The sequence below is a fragment of the Sminthopsis crassicaudata genome, chromosome 3, assembly GCF_048593235.1.
Source record: "Sminthopsis crassicaudata isolate SCR6 chromosome 3, ASM4859323v1, whole genome shotgun sequence".
Classification (NCBI taxonomy): Eukaryota; Metazoa; Chordata; class Mammalia; order Dasyuromorphia; family Dasyuridae; genus Sminthopsis; species Sminthopsis crassicaudata.
The window spans coordinates 50741681-50752651 of NC_133619.1; positions in this window are offsets into that span (position 1 = coordinate 50741681).

A 10971-nucleotide genomic window follows, 5' to 3' on the forward strand; every position below is an offset into this window, starting at 1 on the left:
CTTCACATGTTTATCTCCCCTTCCCTCCCCCCCCCATCACCACCAAATGTCCTGAAGAAGGCCATGGTGGGCACTGAGCTCAGATTTACTTACACTTGTTTTCCCTAAGTCTGAGCCTATCTCTCCCTTCAAAGTCATGTTATGTCCTGATGATCACAAGCGACTTCAGGAAGCATTAAGATGGATGGCCTTGTTGCCATGATTGAGTAGACCATATAAGAGTAAGGAATGATATTCGAGCTCTGGGCTCATAAGATAGAGTCAGAAGGAACCTGAAAGATCATATCCAGTTGTTTCATTTGCTACATGAGAAAGTGGGCTCAGAAAAGTGGTCAGGAGCAGAGACCAGATTTGAACTTGGGCCCTGCGTCTTTATATCATTCCTTGCCTGGCTCTGTGATGTTAGAAATGTGCCTCATTTTCCCCTCTGCTCTTGAGAACACACTTTCCCTAGATAATTTCATAAGTAATTAATAGCTGTGTTCACTTGCTTCCTTCTATTTTATTCTGGAATTTTCTCACCAGAAGAGGTTTGCTTACCCTATTAGGAAAATAAAGCAGTGACTCTACTTCAGTGAGCACTGAGGAAATATTATTAGTGTTCATAGCTCAGGGTTCACAGACAACTTATTCAAGATTTTCTTGAACAAATTTGTCAATGTAGATATAATCCAGTATACCCTAAGCTCTCCCTCCTTGATGAGTAAATGTGAGCTGAAAAAGACCTTAGAGACCATCCAGTCCAATATCTTCATTTAGCAAAGGAGGAAATAGCTCCGGAGAACAGTGACTGCCCAGACAATGTAACCATGGTGGTATATTGCCAAAGATCCTGGTAGTGAATGATCTGATTACTTGACCTGGGGGCTTGGAGCTGTCAAGTAATGATCCTGGGAAATAATTGTGGCCAGAATTGTTGTAGTTGGCATGGGTGTGGCATCTGCTTCTAAGTGAGTTGCTGTAGCTAGATTTGAAACTTTCTTTTTTCACAATATTCCAAAAAGTGTGGAAGAGTTTAACTAGGATGAATATTACACATTCAAAAACAAGTCAGGAGGTTGGAACTGTCTCCAGAAGCAATCTCTGAGTGACCTGAAAATTAGAACTATAAACACCAAATAAATTTGAAGAGAATTCACTATAAAGTGTTTTGAACTTAAACTATGATTGGGTTACTAAAGTTATGTTTATGGCCACTTCTTCAGAAGCATTTGTGTTATATAAAATATATCTTTCATAGTCAGTTGATTCTCACCAAAGAAAAACTTTGGCATTGTGGACTAATATAAATCAGTATAATCTAGACACAAATCCCACTTGTGAATAAATAAAGAGCTGGGAAAGACCTTAGAAATTATTTATGACAATAAACACAGATTGAGATGAAATTATATTTGTTTGAAAATCCAAACTCCAAATAGTTCCATAACATCTGTTACCTAAAGGGCCCTTCAAATTCCAAAATTATAATGTATTTCAGGCATATATCTACATATATAATTGTATAATTTCTCAGGCATTACCATAACCATTTTAAAATTAGATATCTTTGGAAAGCTTTAATAGTATTTTAGATTGTTTAAAACAGACTAGTAGTTGTGGCATCTATAAACCAAGAAATGTTTCAATATGTTTGAGTCCTAATCAGTAAACTGCTCAGTAGTCATCTGTTTTCTCTCAGTTGGATCTGTAGAAAGTGACATCAAAAGGAAGAATTTCCATAGTGTATCATCATTCCGTTGTCCAGTTACAATATTTTGGTGCAGGGACAACCTACTTGAACTTGTACAGGAACTTGCTTTTGTCAGAAAGGAGGAGAAATCATAAAGATAAAGTTATCTAAAGTAGCTTTCCACATTGAACTCTTTGAATATATTGAGGGATCCCATCAGAGACCCGTGTGGTTAATTAAATTTTAGGTAAAACCTGAAGTACAGGGCCTGAAAAGAAACATTACTATTTATTTACCTTGTACCTCTTCAGTACAAGCCACTATAAGAATACAGCCATGAACCCCATGGTCTCTGCCTTGAGAAACTTAAGGAAAAAAAAAAGAGTCAAGGTTATGACAGAATACATATAATCAAAATTCCACCGAAACTCAGGAAGCTTACACCCAACCCCAAGATGATGGCACAAAGTGGGAAGCCAAATATTTCTGCTTAGTTTTCATCGAAACTAAACAGCAACATTAGTTTTCCAAAAGTCACAATTTTGCCTTTTTAATATATACTTTTCCTTACAACATGTTTGAGCAGAAAAAGCTGGGGCAGGAGAACAAGATAGTACAGTGCCTTCTGTTTGCAGAGCTCTGCAGTCTATAACCATGAAGTTCCTCATACAAGCCCTGGGAACCAGGCCAAACAGCTATATTCTTCCAAAATTGGGACTCAGAGTAACTTGACCAGAGTCACACACAGCTAGTAAGTGACCAGTCTAGTATTTAAAACCAGTTCTTCCGATTCTCCTCAGTATTTCCTCTCCAGACCCCCAAATAACAACTGTTATCCCGCCCCAACCTCCAAAAAAAAATTAGAGTGCTTTGTCAGAAAATTATTAGCCATTTCTGGGAAATGCTATTTTACATTTGCTATATGTATTCATGGTCTAATTTCTTATGCAAATCCATACCAAGAGGCCTGTAGAATTCATACCACTAGTGCATTTCTGATTAATAGACTTTTCACCCTTTGGTTGATGAGCTGATGAAGGGATGAAAGGCAGCCAAAATAGAGTGAGTGTTAAAAAGAACTAACAAGTCTACTGAGCTCCCTGTGGACCAAGATGGTGCTTTATTGTGTTTCCCTGAGGACTCTTAGGAGTTTGCTGGCAGACACTCCCATCACAAAGACACCAACAGCTTCCTTTTTAGGGCTTCCTGTTAGAACACCTACAAGAGCATTGTGACAAATACAGAAATATATTTAAAAGGATTTTTATAACTGTATTATAACATTTATAACCTATATCAGATTGCTTGCTATGTTGGGAAAAGGGGGGAGGTAAGGGAAGGAGGGAGAAAACTTTGGAACACAAAATCTTACAAACTTGTTGAAAACTTTCTTTACATGTATTTGGAAAAACAAAATGCTATTGAGGAAAAAAAATAAAATCCTGCAAGAAAGGAGGCACTCATCACACAAGGGTTACTCCAGAGATCTCCCTCATATTTGTCCTTTCCATTGAAAGGCAATGCGATGGATCCCTATTTTCAGATAGTTTAAGAGACCTTGCAGATTTCTTCTACACAGCACAATTCAGGAGTCTGGCGTAGTTTGAGTCGCCATCCTCTTCGCAACGGCCTTGCTGTCTGTTACTGCCATAGCACAACACCCTTATGCCCAGACTACAAGTAGCTTTTAAAATGCACCATTTGCCAGGATCATTTACCTGTTAAGGTTGTCCTGGATGCTTAGTCCCCTAAAAGGAACATGCCAGGCCCACCGGGACGTGTCGGGCGCCATTGGCAAATGGCTCCATTGCACTCCATCACAAATGAGGTCAAGGTTTCAGGGGTGTTTTTGTTGCTCATAACTGCTGTTTATGGTCTAGAATCATCGCCTGCCAAAATACTCCCTTGAGACTTTCCAGTTCAAATTTTCCCATTAGTGCTTGACAGGTATAACCCTTATGCAAGCTCTAAAAAATAAAATCTTCAACTGTTTTAGCCAGCCACCCAGAAAGCCTGAGTGGCTTCCAGCAGATTTGTAATGCTACGCATTCCCTCATGTATCTTGTTTTTAGCTGCAACAAAACAGTTTGCTTTTGTTCCCCCTCCCCATCTTCCAAAATGCTGTTAAGAAATCAATGGTGTCTAAAGATTTATGATTTGATGTTTAATTTCTATAAAAAATGTAATGTTAGGATTTACCATTACAGAGGACAGGTCTGTTAGAAATTGTATATGGTATTCCACTATCTGCTTTAAACCATTTTAAATATGAGTAAAAAATCCAAGTCTTACTTTCCTAATGGGGTATCAATTAGGGTATCTGAACTAATATGAAATATTACTTTGTAGTATTACAAACTTTGTAAATAAATACCCATTATTTTTTTATGGAAAATTTTATAGAAGAGGCTATTTCTGTACATGCAACTAACCCCATGTTTTCTGAAAGTGCTGCAAGGGGAGAGCAAACTTATGTCCTATAGGATCGTGCCTTGCACAGGGTTGGCACTTGAGAATAATTTGTTGACTAGTGCAAAAATTGGAATATGGTTTCTCCAGTGATTGAAAGTTAATGGAGAAAGGACTACATCATAATGTTCTATGACCTGAAGAAAAAAAAATGTACTGTAGAAAAATAAATGATTTTAAGCAATTTGGTTTTGTAATTATTTGAAAGGCAATGTAATACATTTCAAGATAACTTTTTAAAAATAATATTGGAAGTGATGATGGCTTGTTCTTATTTCTTACTGGGAGAGATTCCTAATTTTCCTTTCTACCAAAACAGAACTGATGGAAGCAAGATCATGGACAGGGTGTGGGCACTTTTCAAAATAAAATCAAGAAACAGTTTCCCTTTCCTTTTATGTTTTTAGTGAAGGGCAAGAGTTTTTAACCCCTGAGATCTGTGAATATACATATATATGTGTGTGTGTGTGTGTGTATATATATATATGTATATATATATGTGTATATATATATATATATATATATATATATATATATATACAATGTATATTATATGTGATATAATACATAATATAAAGCTGCATTTCAGGAATTCTTTTGTATAATCCTATTTATGCATTTTAAAATACTCTAAGAAAAGGTCTATAAGTTTCACCAGATTTTCAATGCAATCCATGGCACAAAAAAATTTAAGAATCTCTTGATTCGATCTCTAAGGTCCCTTTTTTCCCCAAATTTTAATTCCAAGTGAAAATGTCCATGCCAGAATGATGTTTCAACCTTCCTTTTACTTAGTGAAATACTGTTTTTTGAGACATTGAAGTTTCAAATCTTCATCTTTAGCAGTAATGATTAATTATGCGTCCACCAAGAGTACATGGCACACACTCAACTTAAAAATAGATCCATACACAATTTTTTTTTTTTTTTTTTCCAACAGTGACAACTAAACCACTGCTATGGGAAAAAAAAGGTTAAAAGAATTGCACATATTTATATCAGATTACTTGTCTTGGGAAGGAGGGAGATAAAAAGGAAAGGAGAAAAATTTGGAACACCTTAAAGTCTTCAAAAATAAATGTTGAATACTGCCTTGTATTTGGAAACAAAATGCTATTGAAATTTAAAAAAAAATAATAACTAACCAAAAATAACTCAGAGTAACCAGATTTGGAAAGGCATACCAGATTCTATCTTACCAGCTCCTCTCTCACACCTCTTCAGGAACCAAACCAAATACTTTTTTAGCATTAATAATCATCCTGCTTTGAAACTATGAGAACATTGCTATAAGTTCATCCCTTCCCTTACAACATCTGCTGTTTAGTAAAACTACCCCAGAACTCTATTCTAGGCTGAGGAAAGGAAGTACTTCCATGAATAGTTTTAAATTGTATTTCCTTTTAAGTTTTTCTCAAGTGTTTATTGCCTTGCATTTTTTTTTTGATAGACAATTTAAGAATTAACCAATAAAACTGAGGAGATTTGTCTTCACATCAGCTGGAAAATAACATTGAAAATAATAGTGACATTTTTAGAGTAATATTTGCAAAGAATTTTGCAGATAGTACCTTGTTGAGATGAGCTTTGTGTCAGCTCTAATAAAAGAGGTATTTTAAACCCAAGTTTACAGGTTTAGTCTTGGAGAAGTTAAGTGATGACATAATGATTTAACATAACCAGTAAAAGCCAATGGCTGGTTGGGAGCCCAAGATTCCTTGATAAGATCCAACTCTCTATCTTCCATTCCTCTAATTCTAAAACTAGTTCATGCTGAATAGGAACTAATGAAAACAATCCACTGTTTTTAGCTTATGCACCAGAAGAATGGTTCATTGGTTTGTGGCTTGAAGAGTCCAATTTCAGGGTTTTAAGCCAGAAGCATATAACCCTCTAATAGAAAGATACTGGGAGGTAAAGCAGGCATAAACTCTAGATTATCCAATGTCATATCTTCAAATCATACAAACACAAATCACTCCATAATCTAGGCTTTAATTTAAAATTATGCCATTCCTATACATGCCTATGGTCTAGACAAGAGCATTGTTGAGACTGGCTTGCTTTCCCCCCTTGGCCATGTATCTGACCTTCACACTAATTGCACCTGGCATTTTCTGATCCCCCGTTCAGGGCCAATTTCTGTTAGACTCTTCCTTAAAATGCCTAGCTTCCACTTTTGTTAACTCTCCTGCTCTGTTGTCCCTTTGTACGGTCTTGTTTCATTCCCCGTTTCCATCTGCCTGTACCATGTTCCTGATCCCCTTGTTCTTAGTGTTATTTCTTCAATTTCTTTTCTTCTTCATGAGAGAACTTTCTGATCTTTTTAATTAAAAGACTAATTCTTGGATAATGAAGTGTCTGTTAATCTCAATCACATGCTCAGGGTGATCCAGTCCCATTAAAATAATCTCACTGAGTATGGAATAGCATTAGTCATCAACATCTGCTACCTGGTATCCAGTTTTGTAGGAGTTACGGGAACAGCTTCCATTGTGGGATGTGTCTGGGCAATTAATTCATCCACCTCCTTTGTCTTCTCTTGAAGTATGTTGACCTGTGTTGCCCCGGAATTCTTGGGGTCTGCTCTCTTTGGGCCCAAATCCAAGGTCAATTACTTCTCAAAGCTTGATTCCATTTGAGGATGATATTGTGTTCATACATGTAGGCACCCTGTGGCCTTTCATTTATCCTGGAACTTCTGGACTTCTTCCCAAGGAAATACATTTGAAATATTCATCTCCAGAGGAATGGTGTTCTGATTCAACTGATAGGTTGCCCCCATCTTTTTGAATATGATAAATGTTGATGTCATTAGGAAAGAAGGTACAACAAAATTATACCTCCCCAGGTAGCTCACCCCATTCTACCATCTGAAAGCTAAAGTTTTAACTAATTATTCTTGCTAATGAGGTGCTCACCTCCATTATTTCTACCACACTGAAAGATTGCTAATGGTCATCAATGCCCAGCAGCAAAGACCAAGCTATCTTACCTAAGTTTAAGGGAAAGGCTTTGACTTCTTTAAAACATATATTTCTTATTTATTCCAAACTTTAACACCAAATAAAATGAGCATTTTGATATACACAGTAAAACAGGAACTTTCTTCAGTTTTCTTCCATGCATTTTTAAAATATTTCCATGACCTTTTTATCCCTTTTTTTTTTTTGTTATCCTATCCCTACTGAAAAAGATAAAACTCTTAAAACAAATATGTATTTTTAAGTAAAGCAGATACACTGATTTTGACTGAAAAGGTGTGTGTGTGTCTGTGTGTGTCTAGTTCTGCATTTTGGAACATTGATCATTGTGTTGATTAGAATCATTCAAAATTGTTTCTCTCCATGATATTACTGAATAAATAACCCTTTGTTCTAATGTAATGGCTTCTCAAGTCCGAGACTTAGATCTTTTCCTATATTTCCCCTCTACAAAAATTGCCTTATAGGTCAGCCTCCCAGCCTCCACTGTGCCTAACCATGTTACCCCTCTACTTAATAAATTCCCTATTACCTCTAGTATAAAATATAAAATCTTTTTGGCTCTAAAGTCCATCATAACCTTTACTCTTTTTAGACCTATTCTCTCCCCTCTTCCCTACTCACTCTACGATCTACTGGTGTTGACTGGTATTGTGGGAGACCCCAAGACAGTCCATCTCTAATGTCTGTTCGTTTTTGTGGTGTCCCATGCCTGGAACTTCCTCCCTCTTCATCTCTACCCCCTGACTTTCCTGCCACCTCAGTTGAAGTCCCACCCTCTGTAAGAAACCTTTCCTTAATCTCAGCATCTTCCCTTTAATATTGCCCCCGATTTATTCTCTATATACCTTGTTCCTACATGTGTGTCCCCTTGTCTCCTCCCATTAGATTATGAGAGCAGGAAATGTTTTTTGTCTTTCTTTGTATTCCAATGCTTAGCATAGTGCCTGGCACACAGTAGGCACTTAATAAATGCTTGTTGACTGAATCTTGACATTTGCTCAATTCAGACTATTTCCCCAGAGATTCAGGGCTCTTTCTGCCCTTGCACCAGCTTTCTTTTGTCTTCCACTCCCTTCCAAACATGTCCTACATTCTCATACCTTCATGCTGTTCCCTAACCTTATAAGACATTCCCTTCTTCTCCCTCTTCCTACTTGCTAAACTTCTATCTATTCCTTCAAACTAAATTTTAGTGCTCCTTTCTCCCAGGAGATTTCCTTGATTCCCAAGGTTGGTAATGACCTTCTCCCTTGGACCTCACATATAACTTTATTTTGCCTCTTTTTTACCTACTGGTGTACAGGTGCTTAAACTTCTTCCACTCATGACCCCTTTTCACCTGAAAAATGTTTACATGTCCTCAGGTACACAAGTATACAAAGCAAACACTTACTGATAATAAATTACAATTTCGTGGCTTCCACATGAGGCTCCATATGGGGTTGTGAACTCCAGTTTAAGAAGCTGGGTCACACACCCAGGTGAAGGATGGCTGTTGGATTAATTCCCTATGGGGCTGGATCCAACAGCGGATTCCTGCAGCTAACAGCAGGTCCTGCTCTACCCTCCACTTCCTGGATTTCTGGTGATTCTTCCGACCTTTCAAAACCCACCAGGCCGTAATCTGGCCCATTCTAGCTCTGATATTCACCATCTAACATCGGGAAGGTACAACCAATCAGAATGAGAAAACCAGCCCCACCATGAATGTGGAGCCACATAGTGGCCAGGTGAGGAAACAGCTCCCCCATCTGGCAGCTGCCCAAATTTCTGTCTCACTCATGCTGCAAGGGGGAGAATAGAACAGGCTTCCATTCATTCCCATTCTTCTGTTGGAATAACACCCTCCATTCCGGCTCAGCAACCATTTGAGAGCCTTTTTATCTCGATGCAATAAGTCAATAGGAAACTTGAAATTAAGTTATTCATTTAAAATATCAAAATGTATTGAAATTAAAATTATTAATAAAATATCTGCTCATCCTCTGATTCAGGTTGCCCACTCTATATATTTTTTTTAATTTTATTTTGTTTTTTATTAATTTTTATAATTATAACGTTTTCTTTGACAGTACATATGCATAGGTAGTTTTTTTTGTTTTTTTGTTTTTTTGGTTTTTTGGTTTTTTGGTTTTTTTTACATTATCCCTTGTACTCTCTTCTGTTCCGAGTTTTTCCCCTCCTTCTCTACACCCCCTCCCCTAGATGGCAGGCATTCCCATACATATTAAATATCTTATAGTATATCTTAAGTACAATATATATGTGCAGAACCGAATTTTGTTGTTGTTGCAAAGGAAGAATTGGATTCAGAAGGTAAAAATAACCTGAGGAGAAAAACAAACAAAAAAAATGCTCACAGTTTACACTCATTTCCCAGTGTTCCTTCTCTGGGTGTAGCTGATTCTGCCCATCATTGATCAATTGGATCAATTGGAATTGGATTAGCTCTTCTCTGTGTTGAAGATATCCACTTCCATCAGAATACATCCTCATACAGTATTGTTGTTGAAGTGTATAATGATCTTCTGGTTCTGCTCGTTTCACTCAGCATCAGTTGATGTAAGTCTCTCCAGGCCTCTCTGTATTCCTCCTGTTGGTCATTTCTTACAGAACAATAATATTCCATAACCTTCATATACCACAATTTACCCAACCATTCTCCAATTGATGGACATCCATTCATCTTCCAGTTTCTAGCCACTATGAAAAGGGCTGCCACAAACATTCTTGCACATACAGGTCCCTTTCCCTTCTTTAGAATTTCTTTGGGATATAAGCCCAGTAGTAGCAATGCTGGGTGAAAGGGTATGCACAGTTCGATAACTTTTTGGGCATAGTTCCAGATTGCTCTCCAGAATGGCTGGATTCTTTCACAACTCCACCAACAATGCATCAGTGTCCCAGTTTTCCCACATTCCCTCCAACATTCATCGTTATTTGTTCCTGTCATCTTAGCCCATCTGACAGGTGTGTAATGATACCTCAGAGTTGTCTTAATTTGCATTTCTCTGATCAGTAGTGATTTGGAAGCCCACTCTATATTTTTAAAAGGAGGCTCTTCGGACTCCAAAAAGACCAAGCAGATCATCAAACATGCATCTAACAGTTCAAATCAAATCCAAGCCACCTCCTGCCCCCAACACATACCCATGCACGTGGTGTATACATGTGTGCATGTGCGTGTATACATAAATATGGAACAAACAAAGGACTTGTTGTTTCCAGAAGATTTCTATAATACTGTTGTGCGTGTCTCATGAGCTGGGCCTGTATTGGCCAGCTCCCCATTACGTGGCTGTCATGAGTCATGGTTCCCTTCCAACTGGCCTATATGTATCTAAACTTTGCTATATTTGCCCCAACTTTGTCTCTCTACATGGTGGGTATTGAATACATTTTTTGAATGAAAAGTTCTATGCTCTCCACAGGCAATTAATTAGGCAACAAATGCTTGTTAACTGATTCCAATGCAGGCCCTGAATCTTTTAAAAGAAATCCTTCGCTGACATGTGTTGACTAGGACAGGTACAGCTTTGAACTCCCTTTCTGGGATGGGCCTGAAAATATGTCCGTGCGGAGCTCCGGGGAGTTGGGACACGCTCGGCATGGGAAGCAAACCGCGTCAGAGGTGGGAGGCTGCTCCCCTCCCCCAGCACACCCTCTGCAGTCCCACCCTGTACTCCTGGTAGCCTCGAGCGGTCCCAGTGTCCCAGCCAAAATGTTCCCTGAGAACATGGGTCGTGACATGTTGCTAGGCTGACTGTATGACTCAGGAGCATGCACAGCACTCTTACCTGGGGGCATCAGGGGGCTGCACCAGGCCCGAGGAAACACACTCTC